The sequence below is a fragment of the Pteropus medius genome, unplaced genomic scaffold (genome assembly GCF_902729225.1).
Source record: "Pteropus medius unplaced genomic scaffold, Ma_sr-lr_union100, whole genome shotgun sequence".
In the NCBI taxonomy this organism is placed as follows: Eukaryota; Metazoa; Chordata; class Mammalia; order Chiroptera; family Pteropodidae; genus Pteropus; species Pteropus medius.
This window is the reverse complement of record NW_024349803.1, coordinates 12,694,349-12,721,055: the sequence shown is the minus strand read 5'-3', so window position 1 is coordinate 12,721,055 and position 26,707 is coordinate 12,694,349. Positions and strand designations below refer to the sequence as shown.

Below are 26,707 nucleotides of genomic sequence, written 5' to 3'. Positions count from 1 at the left end.
CGGGTTGGTTGTACTTATAAATTCATCTTGACCCTCAACTAAGAGTTTTTTGTCTTTGATTTGAGCTGCTGAGATGCCCAGTCCACGTTCCATCTGGCCATAAAAGATAGTAAATTTTATAACTGACCATCTAGAGAAGTAAGTTGAAAAGCGTGTCAGGTGCTCTGGCCAGGAAGCCCAAGTGGCTTTTGGGTTTCATGCCTCCCTTCTGGGGTATGCGAATATTTCTGAGAATAAGGTTGTCCAGGCACCAGCCCATGCCTTTGTACTTAGCTAGGACTTTAAGACAAATGTCTAACCGGCAAGGCTGAGAGACTTCAAGAGAAATTTGGGAGGGCCCTTCTCTGGTAGTTAGCGGTTCACACATAGGACGGGTTGCCTTCAGACCCCCAGGCCTTGGAAAGCAGTTCTCAGCTCCCAGTAATGAAAGATGACAGTGATGATAGGGAAAACAGAATAATGTGTTCTATGTTCCCCTTCAGTTCCATACTCTCTGACACTACTGTGGTACATGCATCCAACAAATATTTATGGAGCAACTACTATATGCCAAGCATAGTGCCAGGTGCATGTACACAGAGAATGAGACACACACACATTCTAGTGGCAAAGACATGATAAATAGATATACATCAATCAGATCATTTTAAATAGTGCTAACTATTACAATGAAACAACATGAATAATATGAGTGATAGAGACTGGGGTGGGGTCAACATATGAGAGTGTTTAGCAGAGGCCTCTCTGGGAGGGGAGCTGAGGCTGAGAGCTGGGGTCTGGGGAGGGGAATGATAATCGCGCTCACGGTGGCCGCCGTGGAAAGCTAATACCCAGTGTATCTGGGACAGCAGATGTGGTTCATATCTTGTGGCTTGTCTGTGCTCCTAAGCAGATAATCGTAAAATTATCACAAGAAACATTTATGCTGCTGCTTCTTTTGTTTTTCAGCTGTCTGCATCCAGGATTTCACATTCATCTGAGAAAGATGATTTCATTTGTTTCAGAGGTGTGGCAGTAGAGTGTACTGGCAGGTAACTGGCATGGGATTTTAAAATGTATTGTTACTTAAAAACACTTGTATGGCACTTGTTTTGTGTCGGGCACTGCTCTAACATTTTGCAAATATTAAGTCATTTTTGTAGTCAAAACAAACCTACATACCAGGTGCTGAGGAGTATTATTATCCTCAGTTCTTGCATGAGGATATGGACTCTTTCTCCAATCATGGTCCAGAGTCACTACCCTTTATATATAGATGCAACTGCACTGTGTCTGAAAGCCTCATATTTTTTTACTTTTTCTATTGCCTAAACTGAGAAACTGGCCAAGCAGACCCCACTCTATGCTTCAAAGTTCCACTGTGGGAGAAGATAAGACTGCAGCCTTAGAGGAAGTAAAAGTCTTACAATCGTTGATGGAATCTGGCAGTGAAAATATCGGCTTCAACATCATTGTGCTTGCACAGTAGACATGTGCTCAAAACTTCTGCAAATTGCAGAATGGGTGTCTCTGCTACCGTGAGAATGTCAGGCAAAGAATCACTGCCACGCCAGGCACTCTTTCTGCACTTTTCTCGTCCCGGACAACTAGGGCTCCCACCTTCCCCTCCTGCAGCCAGCCTGCCCCACTGGTACTTCCTAACCCAGTGGCAACCCCTCTCTCTCCACTGATTAGGCAGGGAGTTGAACACTCAGCATGGGCTGGCCCCAGTCAACCCAGGGTCACCCCTATATGAATGTGATCTGAGAGGCAGTCAGATGGCAGCAGGCTCTGGAGCCAGAAGGACCCGCAGACTATGGGCTGGGGGCCACCATGAGCACACAGAGGTAGGCATATGACAAGCAGAGACAGGCAGAGAGAAGCAGGGATGCAGTGACCTGAAGTAGGCCACCAAGCAACTGAGTGGCTTTCCTGTCCAGCATTCCTGCGCCTGGCTGCACCCGATTGATGTCCTTACACTACTCCATCCCCTTGTTATGGAGCTGATTGGCCCCGGATTCTGTCTCTTGTATCCAAACAAGGTTTCACTGGAGCAAAGAGTGTGAGGCCCGGGCTTCACACTGTCCTCAAGGGCCCATAAAGGCCTGTACGAAGGAGACAGGTCTTCTAACAACTTGGACGACACTGTGAAGCTTCACCTGTGACCTCTTGCAACCCAAAATGCAAACATCTAGAATTTAGATGTCCTGGCAAAGTTCATTTGTCTAAGAAATCCCTTTCTACGGGACAGATGTTATTTCTTGGTACTGTGTAAAATGCCCAGTCTTTGGGACAAATCCTTCTTTTCCTGATGGTTTCTTAGTGCTACATGCATGCCTTCCAATGGTGAGCACGAATTTCTCTTCCCGTTAACCATATTAGGCATGGAAAGAATAACAGTGAGTCCAACAGTTTTCAAATTTTGAGCACAGAAGCATGTTTTGTTTGTTTTGTTTTTGTTGTTTTAATTAATGTTACCTGAAACCTCAGTATGGAAGAGACATTAGCTGAACTACCTCTGGTTTCTTCTCTCTGCACCCCTCCCCCACTCTCAGCAGCAGGCCCCTCTAGAACCCGAGGGCCCTGGAAATGAGCATTCCGTGAACTGCTCAGGACACCAGATCTTTTCACTCTTATCGCAGGCACACATCAAGAGGCACGCGTTACGTATTATAGACATACTATGTAGCCCATCCCAAGCTCTGGAAATGCTCTGGAAATACAGCAAAGTAAAAGGCATGTTCCCAACACAACAGAGAGGCGGGGCAGATAAGATGCCAACAGCCAGCAACCAGAGACTGTGCCCAGTACAAGGGTGTCTTGAGTACAGTTAGGGCTAGGGGCTCAGATATGGGAGAAGTGGCCAGGGCTAAGGCAGCCAGGGACAGCTCCACAGAGCAGGTGGGCTTCAGCAGGATTTCAATAGATTTACGTGGGAAGAGAAAATAAAATCTGAGGGATGAGGGTGGTGGTGCATCCAAACAAGAGGAGAAACACAAGCAAGGGTGGAAATGTTGTGTCAGGGAAGGTTAGCTGATGAGTCTGGTCAGATAACGGGGAGTTCCAAGTGGGAAAATGGGAAGAGGCCAGATTTCGAATGACAGGTTAGGAAAATTTAACTCATTTAGGAGACTAGCAAGAGTCTGAATGATTCAATTTAGGAGGAAAAAACCATCAGGAAAAAGAAAAAGAAGATAAGAGCAAAAATCAGACAGGAAAGCTGCTCAGATGTGGTGTTTGAAAGGTGAAGGGTCAGCAAAGGTCACCATTGATGACACACTTCCCCAATGCTGACTCTGTCCCCAAAAGGGTCACGAGCCTTCCCGGCTGGTAAAAGCGAGCTGCATTATCTTCCACTTATTCATTAGGTATCGAAGAGCATGGTGACTCATTTGAAGACACCCAGCCGAGGACTCTGGGGGTCCTGACTCACAGGCCTTCCCAGAAGAATCCTTTCCAGTAATAACATGTGATTACCAGACATGTTCAGCAGCAAGTGAGAGCAGTCTGCGACCAGATCAGTGCTTCTCACACCTTTCTCCCTCTCCCCCGATCCAGGAAAGGGAAACACCGGACTCTCTCCTGGCCTCAGCATCAGCTGACCACAACACACTTAGAGCCAAAGGAATTCAAAGAAAAACAGCTTTATATCGGAACCTCTCCAAAACCATCACAGTGAGACACGCAGACGTGCACGTGCATACAGTAAGCCTTGAAGTAGGTGTGGGCATTGCTGCTGTTCTGAAGGATGGGCCTGATGCTACAGACTTCCATGGGAAAAATGATATAAGACTTTCTCTTACCAGACACAGTTTCATAGTGACACATTCGGGCTCGCCAGCTCTGTCTGTCTCTATCTTTCTGTTTCTGTCTGTCTTTCTCTCTGTTCCCTATATAATCAAAACCCCAGAGACACACAGAGGGCACGTTTTGGGGGGTAGGAGGAAAAGGCATGAGGAGTCTAAGTATCCTGCACAAGGCCCCTAAATAAGACAGTGCATCGCCACCCTCTCATACTGGTCCCCCAGTTCCAGAGGCTGTGTTCTGTCCAACAGCTCTGCAGGGCAGATGAAAATGACGTCCTCAGAAAAGGGGACAAAGAGGAAGAAGGATAGCTACCTGTACATTCCTTATCAGCAAAGGAAGGCTTTCCGGAAGGTTGTTCTGGACTTCCCAGCACCTCCCTCTGAATTCGTGGGAGCCTATTCCTGAGGCTCTGGGGGCTGAGGAGAGGGAGCACCACAGTGGCCTTACAGTCAGGAAAGCACGTCAGCCACAGGTCAGCAGTGACTCAGCACTGATGAGAAGGCAAGACCTCCCTGTGATGACCAGCTCCCGTCAACACGGGACTCATCCTCCTCCCAGCACCCATGCCCACACTCAAGGACGGAACTCTTACACCAGCCTCCCGGTGACTGAGTCTCTCTTCCACAGTGAACATGCCATCTCCCCTTCACTGGTTTTCTGTGCCAACTAGTTTTCTAAATTTTATAAATACAATAATGTGTACCTGATTTTTAAAAATTCAAACTGTACCAAAGACTGTGTAATGAAAAGAAAAGTAATAGAGTTTAAGTATGATTTTCTAGCTCTTGATGCATTCATGGCAAGCAGCTTCACATGACTTCCATTTTTGTAGACGAGGAAATTAACTTGATTTGTGTGTCCTTCCATTCCTGCTCTCCTCCATCCTGTCCCTCTCCGCTGACCCCTTTACCAGCACCGCTACATGGCACGAAGGTTCATAACTTTTATGTTTGTGGTTTATCTAGAGCTTGATTCTTAAAAACAACCAGCATTTATGATCTTCTGATTGTGCCAGTTGTTCTTTCCAGAGGCAAGTGGAGACCCTCAGAGAAGAACACGTAGATGAGTCACTAAAGTTGTGCTGCCCAAAGGGCAATAAAATAACGAAGTTAGGAGGAAGACTGGGGAGGGGATGGAGGGTGGATTAAAGTTATTTTTCCTCTGCACATTGAAAGCATTTCTCAGCTCTGACCATTGCATGTCAGGAAGGATGGAAGGAACAAAATCATGGGCCTTTATTTATGTATTCCTCTGTATTTTTTGAGCACCAACTATGTGCTAGGTACAATGATAAATGCTTAAGATGCATATGAGACTAGTCCTCACCTTTAAAATGCTCCTAAGGAAGAGACAGGAAAATCAAAGACAGTGTGTAAAGAGTGAAAGCTCCAAGAAGCCAGAGATGATTGTTTTTTTGTTTTGTCCACTGCTGTAATTTTGGTATTTAGACTAGCCAATTATTGAATGAACAAGTGAATGAATGAATGAATAAGTGAATGCCAGAGTTATGCAAATTGGAGGGGGACTGGGAGTAGGGAAAGGGGATAGAACAAGGGAGGGGGCACCTGTGAGATCAGTAAGGAGGAGACCTGGAGGGTGCCTGCCTCAGGCTTTAATGCTTAGAGAAGGTCCGCAAAGAGAGGTTGGGCTGAATACTGAAGACCAAGTAAGAGGTGCACATGGATGGGGCAGAGTTTGGGAACACGGCAGGACATGACATGAGAACGACAAGAGGGAGCAATTCATAGAGGGATTTGTGTGCAGGGCTGACAAGTCTGGCCTTTTTCCAGGGGTGATAGGAAATCTTGGAGGGCTGTCAGCAGGGGAGCAGCATGGTCAGGTCGGTTTTAGAAGCACCCCAATGTGGGCAGGATGGGGTGATGGGGCTGGAGGTGGGAGTCCAGCGAGAGGGCTGAGGCTGTCTCTGGCATGAGACATGGCGAGAAGCTAAACTAAGGCCTGAGGTTGGAGAGGAGGGCTCAGCCCTGAGAACCATGTAGGAAGGAGAATTTGGACAACCTGCGGGATGGCTCACCACAGGCTGAACTCCTGATGTGAGTGGCTGAGGAGGTGGTGGCATCATTTACAAAGAGGACTGAAAGAACAAGTTTTGCGGAGCTCTCAGTACCACTGCATTCTGTGTATGTGGGAAAACCAGAGGGGTGGATCTATTTACAGATCAGAGCAATATTGCCAAGTAAGTAGTAGATGAAGCCATGGACAGAAAAACCGGAGGGTGATAGGTACATTAAAGTATATGAGAAACACCGCCTTTAAGAATGGACAGGCACCGAGAAGTGAAGCAGACTGGGAGAGTTGAACTGGGAAAAAGGGTGTCACTGTTTCAGTGCAGGGGCGTGTGTGCACCAATGAATGAATGAATGAATGAATGAATGAGTATATTAAATGATTCATCCCTTCTTTTCATTGTAGCTTTCCTCCCCTGAAGTGACTTCAAGCACTAGACTGCACAACTAGATTCTGTCCCCATTAACCTTGAGGTAACAGCTGCCAGAGGCACGACCTAGTTCTGGATGTGATGATAAAGTTTCTCTAGGATTTTCAGGAAATATTGGAAGTCACAAAGAGTCTCAGTAGTTCTCCAACCAGTGGTTTCTCTGGCAGTTAGTTTTCAAAAAGAAAATAATTAACTTTTTATTTTAGAATAGTTTTAGGTTTAGAGAAAAGTTGAGATGATAGTACAGAAAATTCTCATCTACCCAACCCCTAAGTTTCCCTGAGGGTTAACACCGGCCTTTAGTGTGGTACCTTTGTCATAACTAATGAACCAATTCTGATACGTTATTATTAACTAAAGGCTATACTTTATTTGGATTTCCTTTGTTTATAAGTATGTCCTTTTTTGTTGTCGTTCTAGGAGAGCATCCAGGATACCACATCACACTTAGTTGTCGTGTCTCCTTACACTCCTCTGGCTGTAATAGTTTCTCACACTTCCCTTGCTTTTGATGACCTTGCCAGTTTTAAGGAGTACTGGTCAACTTTTATAGAATTTCCTTCTATTTGAATTTTTCTGATGTTTTTCTCATTATTAGACCCGGGTTATAGGTTTTCGAGAGGAAGACCATAGAGGTAAAGTACCGTTTCCACCACATCTTATCAAGGTATATACTGTCAACATGAGTTATCACTATTGATGTTGACCTTGGTCATGTGGCTGAGGCCATGTTTGTCAGGTTTCTCCACTGTAATGTTACTCCCTATCCTCCTTCCATACTGTGCTCTTTGGCACACATAGTGGAGAGTTGTGTTTGCACTTCTTGAGGGAGGAGGCAGTTAGCTTTCTACAGCTCATCCTACCTTTTCATTTGAAGGAAACTTCTCTCTAGCTTCCTTTCTTCTCTTTCAGACACTCTTTTTAAGAACACACAGACTTGTCAACTATGGAACCTGACTTTAAAGAGATCTTTTAGGAAGCTTAACATTCCTAAATGTATCTAAACACATACACCTCAAAATACCACATGACAAGATTTTAAAATGCAGGTAGTGACTTCCCTCCAGGAGGCACTGGTTTACTGCTGGTTTACTGGTTTAGACATCAGGCATGGATGTTCTCCTCGAAACAAGACTGGAAGGATGTCTTGTCCAGGAGCCCATCTAACAAGCCTTCACCCCTTGTCCACGCTGCTGCTGTCATGTATGAGTTTGGCCTAACTTAAAAGTTAGGAATAAGTAAAAAAAAAAAAAAAAAAAAACCACAAGAGGAGGAATCAGAAAGGAAGTACTTAAAAAGAATAAAGGATGTTTCACTGTATTGTACAGATAAACAATGTCCTACTTTTTTACACGAATAGCACTCATGTCTATAAACCAAGAGCATCACAGTAAAGACACAAAACGTGATTAGAAATTGCATCACTACACAAAAAGTAAGGTAAACAATTCCACACCAAGATTGTAGGAAAGAAGATTATTTAAAAACACAAAGAAACTCCAATAAGAATTATTGCCATATGAATTAGGAAACATAGCGCTTATATCTTAGCATAATCAATTTTTATAATTTAATAAAAAATTATTGTACTCTAATAAGACACTACCTCCCTACTTTGGTTCTCTCCAGTGTCTGTCCTGCTGCCCTCGGGGGCCTCTCCACAGGGTAAGGAAAAGTAAGGAAGTGACAAACATAAACTGTTTTTCTCTATCACTCTATTTTCCTCCTTATTGCCTGGACTTTGAAGTTCAATGTCATGTAAACATTAACTTGCTTCTTAAATAAAGCCATGAAGAACAAACTGTGGCCTGAGCATATGATTTATCCAAATACTTTCCCATGAGCTCCAAGGATTCTAATTTTTTCTCTACCAGTATGTCTCTATCTCATAGAATTAGTTTGGAAATAGTCTTATTATTATTGTTATTGTTATCGTTATTTTGTTATTGAAGTGTTTTCCAAAGAATGCCTAACAGAGATGATTTTAGATGGTAATATCTACTAAGTTTCTTTTTAAATATATTTAAGGTAAAAAAAATTTTTGATTTAAAGGAAAAACATGTTAAATAGTACAAGTGGTAAAAGGCAGGGCAAAAATGATCACTGGCTGAAGTTTGGGACCCACTGATCTCTTGCATTAATCAGTTGCACAGGTGAAATTTGCTGTACACATAAAGCCTGAATTGTCTTATTATAACTTTGGGAACAACTCACAGTAGCTAAGATGGTACATTTATTTTTTTTGCTAGTCATTAGTCATCACCTACCTACATTACTAACAGTTTTCTTTTATAATACAATCACGTGGATCGTGAGAGTCTAAATTACTCTGGCAAACCCTTTAAAACAAGTCACATGCCCCTTTAACACAGTCTTTGCAAGACTGGTGTCAAAAGAGAGGTTTCTCTGAATTGGCTCTGGATAAGTTTTTACATTTTCTCCTAGGTTGCATTTTATTTTCTCCAAATTCAAATAATATAAAATTATAGTGACTTTTCCTAACATTGAGAACTTTAATATATGTTGCTGACTTGCTGAAGAAACCGTCCCTTAGTTTTGAGATCTTGATTTTATAAAAATGAATGTTTCACTTATTTCTTCCTACCCCCATTATGGTATATTCTTTTGCAATGCATGTGTCATTTAGAGTTGGCTTGCTGGACCAGAATTATGTAGCCTGTATGATCTTGAATAACTAAAAGACCAATATTAAGAACATGTTAATTTCCTTAATCTTTTTTTCTTCTGCACTGAGATGTTTTTCCTTAACACATTACATACTTTTGAGCCTTTGCTGCATTACTGTGTGTGGTTAATCCCTCTCAACTGCAGGAAGCCTAGATATTTATAAATTTCCTCAGTGCACTAATTCTGTTTAGCTGGCCTTTTCTAAATACCAGACTGACCAGCTGCAGTCAATTGTCACTTCCTTGATCACTCTGCATTTATCCATAAGTAAAATTCTTGGTTGTTTTAATTTGCTTTTGAGAACTGGGCATAGACAGAACAAATGGCTAGTATATTACAGAGTTCTGAATTTATCTTAAAATACAATCACTGCTGTTTATGTTTAAGTTCCAAAGAGTACATTTGTTGCTATTCTGGTTGTCTACTATTCTTTTATCTTTATAAATACATCCTTCATTTCACAAAGTGACTTAACTTGTGTCACTGATTCTAGGTGTCAGTGACAATGCTTCTAATTAACTATGAAAACACAACTATGTTTTTGTCGCATTCTTCCTGGATAAAACATTCACATTCTTTCCATTCATAAACATTCTCCAATCTCTTCCTCTCTCTCCTTCCCCCCTTCTCTCCTTTCTTTCCTTCCTTCATCAAACGTTTATTAAGCATGTACATGTCAGGCACTATGCTAGATGAGGGGAATCAATGATGGATAAACTTTTGGTCCCCCATGAAGATATTCTATTGATGTAAAATATTTTCTTCCTGTTTATTCCGAAGGTTATTTGGAGAAAATACACTAATTAAATTCATGGGAAAGAAAGCAAACAATGAACAGCTTTCACTGAGTTGGAGAAAAAGTATGTCACCAACCTTTGGCTGTTGCAGAGTAATCTTCCTTCTTTTTGGACTCTGGCTATATCAACAATTCTTCTTTTCCCCAAGAACTGGCTCTGGGGAGGGCATCCTTCCTCTTCCAGTGTAGATAATCTTGGGTGGGAATGTGTGGATGGACACCAGTTGGATGAGACCCACAGCAGCAGGAGAGTCCTCCTAGAAAACGTAGGTACCCGCACTTGTTTGGTGTGGCCGCCTAAAGCCTCTGGTAGAGAGCTTCTGTAGAAAACCACAAATGCACAGGAAATTGGAGAAAATCAGATAAAGGCAAACCATTAAATGACACATGTACAGAAAGGAAACAGTTAAGAATTAACCCAAATTCATTTAAGGCTATAAGAACCAGTGGTGCAACGGTTTAGTTAATAAATAGCTAGTCTCCAAAGGTAGGGCATTTGAACCAAATGACAAAGAACTTTCAGAGCTATCAGGGGGCAGGTGGATGGAGAAGTAGACTCATCCTAGAGAATCACAAATCACTGTGGGAAGGAGGAGCAGGTACTGTACACTAGACCACTGTAGACCCGGACATCCATTCATCTGTACATAGCCATACATATATCTATTGATCAATTCAGCAAATACTTGCTGCTTTCCACTGTTCTAGATAATGCTGGTGAGGATACAGCAGTGAGCAGTGAGCATGCCTTCATAGACTTTAAAATTTAGCAATATATGGGGGGTACACTGAACAATCAATTGGATTTTAGGTAAGGATTACACAAAGAAAAAGGCAATGTTTGAACTTGAGCTTGCTGAGTTTAGCTAGGTTTTTTTTTTTTTTTTTTAATGTTAGGGTCCAAAGGACCTTCCAGTGGAATAGGCTATCACCTACACCCTCATCCTTTCCCTAGTCTGAGGTTGTCTCCTTCTTTTTCCATTCTCTCAGCTTAGCAAGACCATGTTACATCTTTAGATGCAGGCCCATCTATACTTAGGCCTCCACTCCTGCCCTAACAGGGAACATGAGACCCTTGGCTGTTCTGCGCTTGGCTAAGAATCAGCTTCTTGAATTTCTAATTTCTTTACTGTTTTTGATCTCTACAAATTGAGTTCAATTTCCTGGATGTCCCAGACACAATATTTAGCCAATGTCCTCAGTTTAACAGATACCCATCAATCTACATGATCCCACTCAAATCCCTAACCTAGCCCTGAAGAATTGTTGTGTGGAGTGTGATAGCCTGGGCAGAGTGCCTAGGGACTGTAGTCAAGGGACAGAGGTGAGCAAAACTGAATGTGAGATGGGTTAAATGTGCGGAAAACAGGTCAGGAGTCCTGTTAGTCCTTAGGGATCATAGTTTCTAGGGAACATGTTGCTTCTAGAAGATGTTCCCAGAAATAATTCATCCTATGTTGTGATTTGAAGATAGTTTAGTGGTGAGAGTAAAGGGTCTCTTTGCAAATGAAATCAGGAAAAAGACCACTTGTAAATTCAAGCAAAACAAAAGGGTATGGGACAAAAAACTACTTGTGGGATAGTGAGCATCACTGAAGAGACGCGGGAAGGAAAAGCTGAGGAGGAGTGTGTTTTATCATTGTGTCTCCAATACTGTGCAGGTGGGGAGATGACTGACTGGTCTTCCGGTCCATTTGGAAGGCAGATCCCATACAAGAGACATGTGGTACCATAATATAATTCATTCTTTCATTCTCCTAGTTTTTTGTTTGTTTGGTTTTTTGAGTACACACTGTGGTCTAGATATCATTGAAGATATCTAGACAAGACACAATCTCTTTCCTCTTGGAGCTCACAGTTTAATGGGAAATGCAAGCCTTTGAACAACTAATTAAAATACTACAAGTTGGGATTTCTGACAGCTTCCTTGGGACCTTAGAGCAAGGGCAACCCCATGCTTCCCAGGAGGGTTTAGGAAAGCATTTCCAAGGAAGTAACATTTCTGTTGAGTTCTAAAGAACAAGGGTTTTTCCATGGTAGAATTTTTTTTTTTTTTTGGTCTCTACTTAACTCTTCTTAATGGGAAAAGATTATTTAGGACCAGTCTACCATGAATAGTTCAGTTTTCTTCACTAATATAGCTCTCATTGTTAAACTAAAACTCTATTTAATTTTTAGAACTAGTATGAAAACCACTCATTTGAGCCTGAACTGGAAAAAGTTTTTGAACCTACTAAGCCAAGGACTAAATGTTTGAGCAGAGTTAGAAGACATGGCAACTGAACTCTGCTCAAAGAGAGACTTGGCCTGATTGGCTAGACATCTCTATTTCTCTTTAGCAACTAATGACTGATAACTGGCTCAACCTGAGAAGTTTTAGGGCAGTGTAAGAGCAAGCTCCAAATTTCCTAAACAAAAAGTAAAAATGTGTATGGGGGTGCAGCAGGGGCTTCTTCTACACTCAAAGGAAGCACTTCCAAATAGTTTCCAAGAGGACTCAAATGAATTTTTATTTTCCCAGGTCCCTAAACCATCAGACCTGAAGGCCTTGTATTAAGTTTGCTAGGGCTGCCATAACAAAATACCACAGACTGGGTGGTTTAAACAACAGAAATTAATTTCCTCGCAGTTCTGGAGGCTCTGTGTCCCAGATCAAAGGTTGGTGTCCTCTGAGGCCTCCAGATGGCTGCCCTCTTGCTGTGTCCTCACATGGCTTTTTGTGTGTACACATCCTTAGTGTATGTTTTTTTGTTGTTCAAATTCACTCTTCTTTCAGAGAGACCAGTCAGATTGGATTAGGGCCTCATTTTAACTTAATTACTTCTTTAAAAGTCCTATCTCTAAATATAGTCATATTTTAAACTACTGGGTGTTAGGGCTTCAGTATATGAATTTGGAGGGACATAATTCAGGCCAACAGCCTCCTTCTGCAGATTCTTGCTGTCTGGTTGCCCTGTTATTCACTGTGTGGAAAGAGGCATGAACCACAGAGAAAGCCAGTGACCATAAGGCCCTCTACTTCCTAAAAGAATTCCTGCCTCAAACCAAGAGAGAAGTGGAAGTCTTGGGATCTGGCACCCCTTATGCACAACTGCACTCTATTGCAGAGAGAGCCTCTTTTCATCGGCCCCCCAGGATTTCTTCCTTGATTTCTTCCTGCATCACCCAGGGCATCTTCTTGAGTTTTCAGAGTGACAAAGAAGGTTTCTACTAGAGGCTGCTGAAGTGTCTACATATTTTGCGCCTTAGGTTAAAATGGGAAAGATAAAAATCATTGGCCATCAGAGGCTTCAGACTAAGGAGTAGTCAAAGATCTCAGGTTGCTTTTACAAGCAAACTACAATGAAATAACAGAGCCAAGGCTAGAGGAAGTAAAAGAATTCTGCAAGGCACAGTTAGCAGCACTTTGAAAGTTACTGTTTCCTGTTTGCTAACAAACCTCATTCCTTCACAGCGGCCTTACTCAGTGTTAACAGGTCCTGTTTGCCCGTGGCTCTGGGTCAATTCATTGAAAAGCAGTTGTTTCCATTTTAGCTATATAGTCCCTGCCAGTCCCACCCCTTCCTTTCCTGTCCTTCTCAACAGTTTCTTCAATGGTTTCTAATCCCTGTCGATCCTCCCACTACCACTTGTTTTCACATCCTCCAATCCTTTCAAGCATCTCTTGGTTCCTCCAAGCCTTTGTCCCTTTCCACTTTCCTTTATCAACCCTAGTTCTACATTATCCTCCATCCCACAGATCTCTCCATGGAGTACAAACTCCCATTCTTTAGCCCCTTCCATTATGTCAATCTCCTCCCAGCCCCACCCACCCTTCCCCAACCCTCCCACTACCTCAGAGAGAATGCAGGCATTTTAATGATAAATACAGCCCAACGGCCTATCAAAAATGCTGTACCAGCTTACACTCACATCAACATAGAATTCAGGCTTGATCTCAGAAACACCTCCACCAATACAATTCAAACTAGATGATGCTGTTTTGTGAAAATAAACATCTTAACTGCCCTTTTGTTTTCTCGATAACTAGTAATGTTGAAAATCTTGTCATACATGTTTTTTGGATAATTGTATTTCTGATTCTGTGAATTGTCTGTTCATATTCTTTGTTCATTTTTCAACTGGGTTGCCTTTTTTATAGATTTATATATTTGGACTTTTATCTATTATTAGACTTTTTAAATTTTATATATCACAAATATTTTCTACTTGATGACCCTTGTCTTCTCACTAACTGAGCTGACAGACTGAACATTCCTTAAAATGCTGTTAAACATATAATGGAATATTGGCTAAATAAAATTTCGCAGAAATGTTAAAAAGTTATTAAAAGAATTCTATGCAGTATGAATTGCTGTAAATTTTAAAAATAGGTAAAAGAAGTAAATATGATACATTGATCAGTGAATTTGAGCAAATGGGTATTCTTCCTTTACCAGCATTGTATGGTCTCAAATAGCTCAAAGTATGAATGTATTTCTTAGTTTTATAGTCCATTTTCCCCTCATATTCATTACTTTTCTTTTTAATCACACGAGCAATATATTTTATTGTGGAAAGATTTAAAATTATACACACATACACACAATTGTAGCAGATGTTTTCTCTGCCTACCCAGTTGAGTCATTCTCCCTTCATCCATGAAAGAAAAACCCAGATTTTGTTCAGGTAGCCCCTCCAACTTGTTAATTGGATTATTTAATTCTCTATTTATGAATTTTTGAGAAAGTTACATTAAGAGGAGGGGTAGGAGAAACCCAGAAGCCTAGCCTCAGACCCTTCAGTGAGACTGAGAGACTCCGGAATTACACGAGGTGACCACACAGTCCACTCACTCAACAGTGTAGTGAGACTGCCTTTGTACCTCTTGTGTGTTTCATCTAGAAGGTGCTCATACAAGTTCCTAAAAGGGGTCTAAAATGGACTTAGAGTGTGGCACTTTGCAGAACTGGTGGGCTGGCAACCCCAGTAGACATGTACTCTTATAAGGGGGTTAGGTGAAGAGAACCTGGCAGACGATGTGATGTATGATAGACGGTGATGTCCTGCCTGACCCAAGGGGAGACAAGGACTAAGCCAGAAGCACAGAAGGTCTTTTTATAAGGGACTTTGTATGACTTGAACTGGTAGCCTTGTGAATGTGGTGAGATTGTCTGAGGTCTGGGGACTCTCAGGTTACAAGTCATATATCATAAATATGTTGTAGACACAGACTCAGAGAGCTGTGAATGTGCACAAAATTCTTTAGAGCCAAACAATACAGGCCCACATACCGGATATAACAGACATAATGCTTACATAAAGAAAGTAGAATCTTCTCTTCCACATGTTCTTTCAATTTTTTGTTATAAAATATTTCACACCCAAATAATTTAATATGTAAGAGATATATAGGTCTCAGGACCCCTGTACACTCTTAAAAATTGAGGACTCCACAGAGCTTTTGTTTATATGGGTTATATCTAGCAATAATTACCATATTAGAAATTAAAACAGAAAATTTAACAATATTTAATTCATTTTAAAATTACAATAATAAATCCAATACATGTTAACACACCAATGTTTAAGAAAAATATATTTTCTCAAAGGAAAAAAAAAGTTGTGAGAAGAACCTGTTTTACATTTTTGCAAATCTCTGTCTGGCTCAATAGGATACAGCTGGATTCTCATATCTGCTTCTGTATTCCAGTCTGTTCTAATGTTATTTTGGTTGAAGTACATGATAAGAAATTGGCCTCACAGGGAGATGTAGTTGGAAATGAGGAAAATATTTTAATAGTCTTTTTAGATATTATGTATACTCTCTTTTGATATTATCCTCAAATGCAATAAATGATAGCTTCTTAAAGTTAGTAGCAATGTAGAATCTAAAACTACGTCAATGAACTTTTCAAACTCTGTTACAATAAAAATCCACTACTTTGCATTTGGAATAGACTTTTTTATCCACGTATCAGAACGTTGTAATTTCATGCAGATCACTTGGAAAATACTAGCTCACTAGTGTCGTGTTATTAAACTATGTCCACATATTCTTTGGTACTCCTCCTCCCTTTAAGAGGCAGAGCTTAGTTTCCCTCTCCTTGAGTGTGGACCATACATAGGACTCACTTCTAATGAATAGAATGTGGTGGAAATTACAGATGTGACTTCTGAGGGTATTTAAGGGTATAAAAAACATTGGGGCTCCTATCTTGCTCTCTTTCTCTGGGATCATTTGCTCTAAGGGAAGCTAGCTGCCATGTGGTGAGGATACTCAAAGCCTTGTGGAGAGGTCCATGTGGTGAGGAACTGAGGCTTCCTGCCAACAGCCATGGGAGTGTGACTCTGGGAAGCAGATGCTCTAGCTCTAGTCAAGCCTTCAGATGACTGCAGCCTCAACAGAAATCTTGATGCAAATGCAGGAGAAACTCTAAGTCAGAACCATCTGCATAAGCCACTCCCAAATTCGTGACCCACAGAAACTGTGAGATAATAAATGTTTGTTGTTTTAAATCACTACATTTTGGAGTAATTTGTTCTGCAACAACAGATATCTAATATACTGAGTTATGCAAATATTCCAAATGTTGACACAGTGTTCAATAGAAGAAAAATATCACATTTGCTAATATCACCACCCAGTTCATCAGAAGAATTTTTTAAGCATTGGGAAACTATCAAGATATATGGCAGATACATTTTTCAAAATCCTAATTTTTGCTTAAAAGACTAAATTTTATCATTGGCAATAAGTAATGTCAATTGTTTCCCTTGAAGTGGCAAGCTCACTTTGTTCATTTTGTAGAAAATGTCTACCAAACACCCAAGTCCAAATAATCATGCTGTCAGTCATTCAAGTAAAAGAGGTGTTTTTTGGAAGAGTCTAGTTCAAATTACTAGCAAATAAACAAGTACAGACTTGCTTTTGGTTGAGCAAGTGACACCTATTACTACTTCCAGGAAAAGAGTCTCACTGTCTGGAGGATAGCAAATAGCGTAACAATACCTGCCACCAGCAACAGCAGTCCCAGGATGTCAACACACTCCATGGTTTGCACGTGATGCAGTTGCCAAGAAAAATAGGACTCACACAGGCACTGGATGGAACAATGCCTTACTCACATAGAAAAGAGAAAGAGAAGGATTTGTTTCAATAGTAAGTATCCTTCATGGCCAGCATGCACAGTCTGCATGCCCTCTTCTTGTGCTGCAAGCAAAGGATCCCATGCCCTCCCTGCCAGGAACAGATACAGCAGTAGGGCTGGGCAGGTGCCATATGACACACACACTTTAGCAGAACAAAGAAGTACACATCAAGTCCAGTACAGGGAAAGATATTCCCAAACAAAGTGAAATGCCCAGCACAGGCTGTGAGAGTTATTTATCTCTTTGTTAAGAAAATGTTCTGGCATAAGGCATATACTTATGTGAACGTATATAGGGGTTGAAAAACTATGCACACGTGACTGCCTTTCTCAACACTTTTCCTCAAGACAAACACTGTACCCTGGTATTCAGCACACTTGCTTTATATATATGTCTTATTCTGTCACACACAATATAAAAAAAAATATATATATATACATATATCCTCAAGGTTCAAAATCGAGTAAAATGAATATATATTTTTTTACATCTTCGTTAAGGATATTCTTAAGTGAAACTGCCTCCCCCTCCTGTCCAAGAGCATTGCAGCAAAATACAGTAACTGTAAATATAGCTTGATGCCACTGCCTTGATTCATGCCAAGGTGCTAGCAGTTTTACACACTATTTTAAATTTAAATGTCAATAGTTAAAAATGCAAATAAATCTTAGTGTTGCTGTGAAACCGTTTTGACCTTGCAGATTCCCCAAAAGGGTCTCTAGGACCTCCACAGCTAGCAGAGGAATGTGGCAACATTGAGCGGCATAGAATTACTAGTAGTCGGTGGGGGAAGTGTTTGTAGCTCCCCAGGCTGATGGGCAAGTGTTTACTTCAGACTGTTAAGAAAAAACTAAATTACTATGAGTTCTATCATACTTCTGAAAAATGTGTTCATTTGCCTGCTTAGATATATATATATATATATATATATATATATATATATATATATATATATATATATATATATATATATATATATATATATATATATTTCTTTCCAGATACGCGATGATAGGTCTCATTCTCTCACCCCTGCACCCTAACCGTATTTTAATTCAGTAACTTTCAGTCCCCAAATGTCCTGCAATTCCCTTTTAGTCCATTCTTTCCCTTCAAAGGCTCCAGTCTCAAATCCCAATCCCACCAGCTGCTCCCATTTCTAGGTGGGTGATCAAAGCGGCCTCAAGGGGAAAGGTGAAAACAGGCCGTGGGGCCGACAGGTGTTGCTGGGGTCTGAGGAAGAAGGCTGACTTTCTCGAATCCAGGCATTTTGAAATATGTGGTGAAAGAGGTGGCAAATCAGGAACCATAGATCCTCTGCCTCTCTGCTACTGTCCACACCCATCTCCGCTACCCACAGCTTTGGTTCCTGCAGCCATTGCTGGAAGTAGCATAAGGGCTGTGGGACACGCACGTGGAGCCCTGTGGGTTATGTCTTTAGGGCCAAGGCCTTTACTTCTTCCCAGCGGAAGACAGGCAATGCAGGGATGGGAACAAGGGGCCCTGAGGCAATCTAGCTACAGGTCTGCCTCCAGACGCCCGGAGGTGGGCAGAGCGTTTGCAGCGGCTGCAGGCCGAGGGACTGCAAGGCTGGGGGTGAGGAGCTACTGAGCGGGCGGAGGGAACCAGAACACTGCACAGCGAAGTGTGGAAAGGCTGCAGCCAGGTCCTTTCCCTCCGAAGTCCGGGTTTCTCTGATTCAAGGACGACCCCTGGAAGTAAACACTTCGCAACACCTCTCACCATTCTACCCCTTCAGAAACCGCCTTTACTGACGCTTTTGTCCCACTTTCCGCTTTCAAAAAAAAAGCGCAGTTCCGGGGTGGGGACTCCAGAGGCTTTCTGGGAAATGAAGTCTCGGGCGAAAGGATTCTGGGAGCCGTAGTTCCTACTGTTCACTTTGCGCACGCGCATTTCCGTTTCACGTCACAGCTTCTGTTGCTCCGCGATGTGGGGAAAAAAGACGTGTTCGTCTGTGCACTGCCGGCCTCCCACTGTCGGCCCTTCAGGCTCCCTGTCCAGTGGGGTGGAACGTGACAGACCGACTTGGGTGCTCTTTCAATTATACTCTCTCGAGTCCAGGCATTTTGAAAACAATAACTGTTTCAATTGCTAATTGTAATTGGGTAATTACAGCGGCATATGATAGCTGCCAAGATGCAGGACAGAAGGACAGCGCGGTAAAGGCTGGTAGGAGAGGCCTCAGAACCGAAATCTTAGGGTGTGGCATAGGACCAGGCCGAGAGGCGATGAGTCCAAATTATGGGGCCTTGAGACCCCAGAATCCCCACTGAGCAGGGCTATGACCTTGAAAGGGCCCTTGAGGCAGACGTTAGAGATGGGCCTTGTTCCCTGACAGTGTAAAAGCTGTTGACGGTTTCAGGCAGGGGCGTGCTGTGACCCTAACCTCATTTTATTAAGGTCACTGTGGCTGCGATTTTGAAGGTTAGCAAGGGGAGGACATTGGGGACCAAGCACTAATCCTGGGAGATGTGATGAGAGCCAGTAGTGGCAGTGGCTGTGTGATGACGAGCGCACAGGGAGAGGGAGATGTTGAGGATGTCCAGATTTCTGGTGTGGTCGGCTGTCATGTCTGCGGATATTTTTGCCTAGTGAAATTCTTATGTCTCAACCTCCCAAAAGACTTGAAGGGGTCAATGAGTGAGCACATGTGCAAATCCATTCACAAAACTATTCGGATGCACAATTTGACCCAAAGGACATTCATGCAGAGCCATACAACTCTCAGTTACGCCCACCCTGGTGAGCACACTGATAAATACACAATGCCATATAGCTCCTCATGATCACATACTCACTCCCTGCCCCAGGCAAGGGCCTGCTAAATGTATCTGTCACCTCAGCTCTAAAAGCCTCTGCCCAGAGCTGAGGATGCCCTGCCATCTTGGGCTAAATGTGGCCTCCCCAAAGGACATATGTTGATTTCTCTGGGTCTCTTTCTGGGAACTTCACATACAGCTCAGCTTTTATCTTTCCTACTATATCCACATCCATTATAACTCTAACTCTTCCTAGTCACTTTCCCGCTACCTTGCCCTGATGGAAGAGAGAAATGGGACTTGAATCCAGGTAAGGATTTTGCATATCTGAATGTGTTTGCTGAGGGTCTTCCCAGAGCAGTGGTTCTGGACATATCTGTGTATGCTAGAGTCTTTTAACAATCCAATGAAAGCTGTGAACCCTCTTCCCAGATAACCACACATCTTAATAGTCACACTACTTTGAAAATAAACTGCAACCTATCTGCGGGGCTTTGGTTAAGAACCTCACTAGAAGTAGATCGGAAGGTCAGTTTCCTGGTTGGACTCTCTACAGTCTTCAGGTGGCTCTAGAGAGGAGAAGAGTAGGGCTCTAAGCAGGCAGAGGAATCAGAGTGTGAGAAAAGGGCACCTTGTCCTCCTGTCCATCCGTAACCCTTAGTTATGGAACCAGGCTGTCAATCTTGCAGGTCCGCTTCTGGGCAGTCAGTCATTCAGCTGGTTAGAGGAAGAGTCAGCCAGGCAGGCAGTTCAAGCTTATCAAATGTTTAGTTATTTAGGATTAGTAAGTAGGACAGTTAGAAAGCCAGTATGTCAATCAAATGATTTGTGGTTTAGAAACTTAATCGGCTAATCAGCTGGTCACTCAGGATCCATCAGGATCGATCAGTCGGAAGGTCAATTTAATGGCTAATCTGTCTATCAAGGTGCCAGCTGTTGAGAACACTAAACAGCAGGTTCATCAGTGGGACAAAAGGGCAGTTGAGGTGAGATCATCTGGATACTGAGTGTGTTTCTACTTGCTGCATCTGAAGACAATGTCCACAGGTGGAGAGAAGAGTTGACTCCTAGGCCACCAGAGGGAGCTCCAGTTTGATGGGAAAGAGGCCTCGTCTGGTGCCGGGAACAAGGAAAGAGGAAAAGCTGCAGGGAAAGGGCCAGGCCTAGTTGTCACTAGAGGGCAGTGTGGCGTCCCTTCATTTCCTAGCCTCGCATACTGGAGGTTCAACTTCAGGCTTTGGAAGCCCCCGTTTCTGGCTAGCTTTTGGAGAAATGCTCTTGAAAGGCCTTCTCATCTGGGGAGTTCCTAACTAAGACATGCTTGGCTCCGAGCTGGGAGGAAGCTGGCCAGTTGCCCACCAGGAGAAAGACTCGCCTTTCTTGGCCACCTCTGCCAAGGGAAGGAGGAAGAGTGGAGTGGAGAGCGCCTCACCAGTCTGCCACAAGAACACTGAGGGTAACAGATCCCTAGAGCGGAGGCAGGGAGGGCAGGATCCGTCTTCTGTTTAGGTGCATGTCATCTCCCAGGCTATTTGTCCTTCAGTATTTCTGAGGGCCCAGGAAGAACCAGACCAATGGCCTAAAGCCTCCAGACTCTCATTCTTTTGCTTAACTCTGCGGTCAGCTGCTGCTTCTGAAATGTATAGCAGCTCTAACTACAGCAGGAGGATGGAGATTAGATATATACAATAAAGGAAACAGGGGGAAAGGACAAGCAGTGAGCTTAGTATACCCTGGGGAATAACTGAGATGTGTGTCCATAAGCTGTCAAACACAGCACTGGTACAAAGGCAGGAGTCAGAAAAGTAAGTTCTCCCCGCCTCCCCGTCCCCACAAAGGGAAATGTGTGAGCCCAGAGAGTTGTATCTCTCAGTTATGCCTAGAGCATGATGCTAGGCCTCCAGGTGTGCTTCCCGGCTTAAGAAAATGGGCAGGGACATATTCTGGTACCAGCTGGATTTTGTGATTTAGAGCAGTTAAAAGAATAACTTGGGGGCAGTAATGACTGCTGCCATTGTATAAGAACCCCATGTGCCTGGCGCTTTAGGTACACTCTCTTGTAGGAGGTGTCATTCTTGGTTTACAGATGAGGAATCTGAGACCCAGAGAAGCTAGATATCATGCTTGAGTTCTCAAGCTGGGAAGTGGTACAAAACTGGACTTGAACTAGGTCTGTATGGTTCCAAAGTTCTTTCTTTTCTGGGATATCACACTCCAGACGCAAATGAGGAAAGGGAGGAGGGCGAGGGACTGGGAGGTTACTGGGTCCTGAGGAAGATTTGCCAGGAGGTCTGGCCACTACTGTCCCCTTTAAGAGATGCTGCAAACCAAAACAGACATGTCACATGATGACACTGACACCCCTATTTCTCTCTCCCAGGCATGCAAGAAATGCATCAGCAACTGCAGTTTATGCACAAACCCTTCAGCCTGTACTACTGTGAGGAATAACGCTGAACGGGTACGTGGGAGCCAGGCCATGAAGGGCCTTGTGAGTCGCCTTAGGGACTTGGATTTTCTTTAGAAGGTGGTGGAGGGCTAAGTGTTTTTAACAAGGAGCAGCATGGTTTGATTTGTGCTGACACGAATGTACAATCTACGTATGCTGGAGAGAAATATTGAGTATGTATTTAGTATGTGCTAGTAAGCCCTCGTACATACTTCATTTGGGCCCCATGAGAAATGTTTGCTATAATGCTTCCTCCTTATCTCCAGTTTCACTTTCCACAGTTTCAGTTACCCATGGTCAACCAAGGTCCAAAAATATTAAATGGAAAATTCCAGAAATAAAGAATTTAAAAGTTTTAAATTGTGCACCGTTCTGAGTAGTGTGATGAAATCTCGTGCTGCCCTGTTCCATCCTGCTCAGGACATAAACCGTCCCTTTGTCCAGCGTATCCACGCTGGAAATGCTACCTGCCTGTTAATCACTTAGTTGCCATCTTGGATATCAGATTGGCTCCTGTAGTATTTCAGTACTAATGTTCAAGTAACCCTCAATTTATTTAATAATGACCCCAAAGCACAAGAGTAGTGGTGCTGGCAATTTGAACATGCCAAAGAAAAGCCATAAAGCACTTCAAGTGAAAAGGTAAAAGTACTTGACTTAATAAAGAAAGAAAAAAAATTGTATGCTGAGGTTGCTGAGATCTATGATAAAAACAAATCTTCTTTGAAATTGTGAAGAAGGAAAAAGAAATTTGTGTTAGTTTTGGTGTCGCATCTCAAACTTAAAGTTATGCCTACAGGTGCTTCATTAAGACAGACAATACATTAAACTCCTGGGTGGAAATTTTTTAAAAATTGAATTTTTGAGAGACCACATTCACATAACTTTTATTACGGTCTATTGTCATAATTGTTCTATTTTATTATTAGTTATTGTTAATCTCTTACTGTGCCTAATTTATAAATTAAACTTTATCATAGGTTTGTATGCATAGGAAAAAACTTACACTAGATAGGGTTTGGTACGCTCTGTGGTTTTGGGCATCCACTGGGGGTCTAGGAACGTGTCATTATGAGTGAGGGCTCAGCTGCCTGGCTGATTTGACTCCCAGTTCTGCCATTTCCGAGCTCCGAGGCCTGGGAAAATGACCTCTCCTTTTAGTTTCTTCCTCCATCTTAAAAGTGAGGGATGATAAGGAGGACTTCTAAGCCACAGGGTTGCTGTGAGGATGAAGCAAGGTTATGGCTATAAAGCACAGCACAGTGCTTGGCACATGAGAGTGCTTAGTGAATGCTAGCTCATCCTCACATCAAACACATCTGTTGCTCTCCTTCCAGTCCTCTCGGCCTCATGTCCTTTCCCCAGCCACTGTCGTGGTGAGCAGGTCCATGCAGGCTTTTATCTAACAGCATATCATCTTCTTGCTTCCTGCCCTAGGGCTTCTTGGTTGCCAGAGGGCCCAGGTGAACCTGCATGGCACTCACGCATGTTCAATCCAGAAGCACAAGGGAGGCAGCTGTGGGTGGGAGCCAAAGGAGAAATGCAAACGGTTTGGAGACGTATTTCATAAAGCTTCTCAAGAGATCCCGTGGGCTAGAGCACCCAGCCACCATGGTCGGCTCACCATGCACGCTCATTTTGGCTTTCCCTCTTCCATTATTCTTCCCTGTCATTCTTCACTCCTGCTCCTTGGGACCGCATTCCCTAATAAACACCCACACTTAGGCTGTTTTCTCAGATTCTGTTTTCAGAGGAACCCAGGCTAAAACAACCCATTCTAAGATGATCCTACTTTCTTGGAAATGCTTCCATAGGAAAAAAAAGTGGGAAAAGAGAAACAAAAGGAGCTAGAAACATGACTATCCTAACAGAAATGCAAGATCATTCCCTGGAGTAGGGTAGAGATTCTTGGCTATACCCTAAGTTTCATGTTTTACTTATTCCACTGTATGACAGTAATGGAGTAATGGTGTAGAAGAAGTGGTATGCTAAGGGACCTGGGAGAGCCTTGTAGTCTAGGATGATCCACATTCCAGTCTTCAGTCTGCCATTTACTACTGACTGTGTGATCCTGGGCAGATAGATGTCTATCTCTGGACCTAATTGTCCTTATCCGTAGAGTGGAAATAATAAATGCCTACTCATACTGTGAGACATAGACACTATGTCAGTTGAGTGCTTGGCTTAACAATAAATGGTAAGTCTTGGTGGAAAAGCCCTCTGTCATTAGCTCAGGACTGTCCAGGATAAAAATCTCTCCTTTTGCTTCCTATGGGCTTAGTTATCTTCCATAATAAAATGGTAAGCCTCTCAAAGGCAGTGATAATTTTGTCATCAATAGATACATTATTCCTTTCAAATAATTGATTCCAGCTTTATTTCCTAGACTAGCAAAGGCCTTAGCCCCTAGGATTTGTTTGCCTTCTATTGCAGGCAGGTTCCCAGGAAGCAGGCTCTGAGACAGATGTCTGCGGGAAGTTTATTGGAGAGTGTTGTTGGGGTCAACACTGTGAGGGAAGGGAAAGAAACAGGGTAAGGCTGATGTGGGCTGCAATGCAGTCACGAGGACTTAACTGACGCTGTGGGGAGTGTGGAAGCTGGGATGGCCCTTCAGAGGTATCTCCAGGGCTTTGAATCCCTGCCCTGCTCAGTCATTGAATGTGGCTGCCCTGGAAAGGAGGCACTGCCAGCCTGCACACTCCCAGCCATGAGGGAAAGAAGTCCTGAAGCGGGGGATTTGGGTGGTACGGCACCCACCACACCTTCAGTTCTAATGCATGGCTTTGGAGAATGTGGCAGTCACTGCTAGTTCTCTGCCCAGTATCCACGTTCCCTTTCTTCCTTACTAAGAGGTGCCTGATTTACTAGAGAGAGCAATGTGCCCAATAAAAATACCCACTTTCCCAGACTCCTTTGCAGTAGAGCTGGGCCAAGGGACCCCATTCTGGCCGGTGAGATTTAAACAGCAGTCTGGGCTCCTGATGACATGGTGGAGCCACTGGAGAAAATGAAAGGCTTTATTTGCTTAACTGCTGTAATCAGGTTTCTGTTGCATGTTACTAAACAGTACCAAATGGCTCAGAGAAGCATCATATTCTGTTTAAGAACATGGTCCTTCGAGTTGATGGACAGCAGTTTTGAGTCCCAGCTCTGCTGCATACTAGCTAGCTATGTGAAAACTCAGATGAGTCACTTCATCACACTACTCCATTTCTATAAAGTAAGAATAACAGTAGCATCTAATGCATATCTCAACATATAACAAACACTAATGTCATCGACTCGTCTCAGTTTGCTTGGGACTTGCCCTGTTTTAGCACTGCAAGTCCCTTGTCCCGGGAAACCCCTCAGTCTGAGGCAAACCAGGATGGTCACCCTATTAAAACACATTGCAAAACTTCTATACCTCCTTTACAAATGGAAGTTTGGATCCTGAACGCTAAAAATTGTCTGGTGCTGTCCCCTAGTGGCTAGATATAACATAACATCACTGCAAAGATTATTTTTACATTATGAGTTTTTATTAACAAAAACCATAGATAGTAAGACGCAGAGTTAGAATATTGTCCTAACCATTTAGATTTAAGTTATTACTGTTGTAACTCCACTATGTTTTAGTATTCATTGATATTCACCAGCAAATATGATATCTTGTAGGGCTGCTGGGAAGATTAGTGTAGGAAAAGCCTTTTCAAGATGTTTTACACAGTACGTGCGCTGTAAAGTTCACTGGTGTCATGTAAACTTGGGTTACACTCTGGGCTTTGACTCTTCCTTTGGAAAAGTGACTTCACCACCCCACAGCACCCTCTTCACTACCACGACCCTATTGCCTTATTTGTATTAGGAGTTGGTTTTTTTTTTGGTATCAGAAAGTTGTTGAGGCCTGGAGGGAAGCATGACCCCCAAAATGGTGTCTTTACTGCCAACAATGTTATCCAGAAGCCAGGCCCCAGGCCGTCCCTCTGCTGAGGGGCTCTGCAGCTCTGAAAAAGCTATGGTGGCCCCTCAGGGTTACCTTCTCTTCATCAAGGCAGTCCCAGCTGGCAGGTGAGCTTCAGAGGCCAGGAAGGCCTGACCAGCCACTCTTTGAATTCAGCTGGTTTCTCTTAAGCAGAAGCTATTAGTACTCATCTGAGCTGGCCATTGGGAAGGTACTATGCAGGGTACAACCCCAACACTCAGGTCAGTGGCCTTAAGCAAAGGGAACTAACTGATGCCCAGGCCAGAACTTTGTGCCAGACACGATCAAAGCCAGAACTGCAGTGTAAACCCCAGCTGTTTTCCACTTTCTACTTGTGATTGTTTTAAACACTAGGACACACCCACCAGATTTAGCCTGGGCTGCTAAATCTGTTCTGAAGGTTTCCTGACAATTCAGAGAAACAAGCCTGCATCCCGGCCTCACCTGTATCAGTTATTTACAAGCTCTAGAAAAGGAATCACTCAAATCTTTCAAGTCTAAATTCTGCTATAGCTGTGAAGACCCTCGAAATGGCTTAATAGCAATAGTAGATTAAGTTCTTCAGTTCTGTTTACAAGTGAAATTAGAGAAAGAACACACCACTCATATTAATACCAGTAGCTACACTGAAAAAGGGTTAACTACACAGCTGAGC

The 26,707-nt window shown here is 42.9% G+C and overlaps 1 protein-coding gene across 10 annotated transcripts in view; it reads right to left on the bottom strand.

The window, feature by feature from the left end:
- Positions 1-26,707, bottom strand: part of ZBTB38 (zinc finger and BTB domain containing 38) — a 134,740-nt gene that overhangs the window by 99,140 nt on the left and 8,893 nt on the right. For 6 of the 10 annotated variants that reach the window (XM_039837313.1, XM_039837319.1, XM_039837312.1 and 3 more), the window contains exon 1: positions 9,806-10,083. The gene's annotated coding sequence lies outside the window, so the exon portion shown is untranslated. Of the gene's footprint in view, positions 1-9,805; positions 10,085-26,707 lie in introns of those variants that run through there. The other 4 variants (XM_039837320.1, XM_039837315.1, XM_039837323.1 and 1 more) reach the window with 2 other exon arrangements.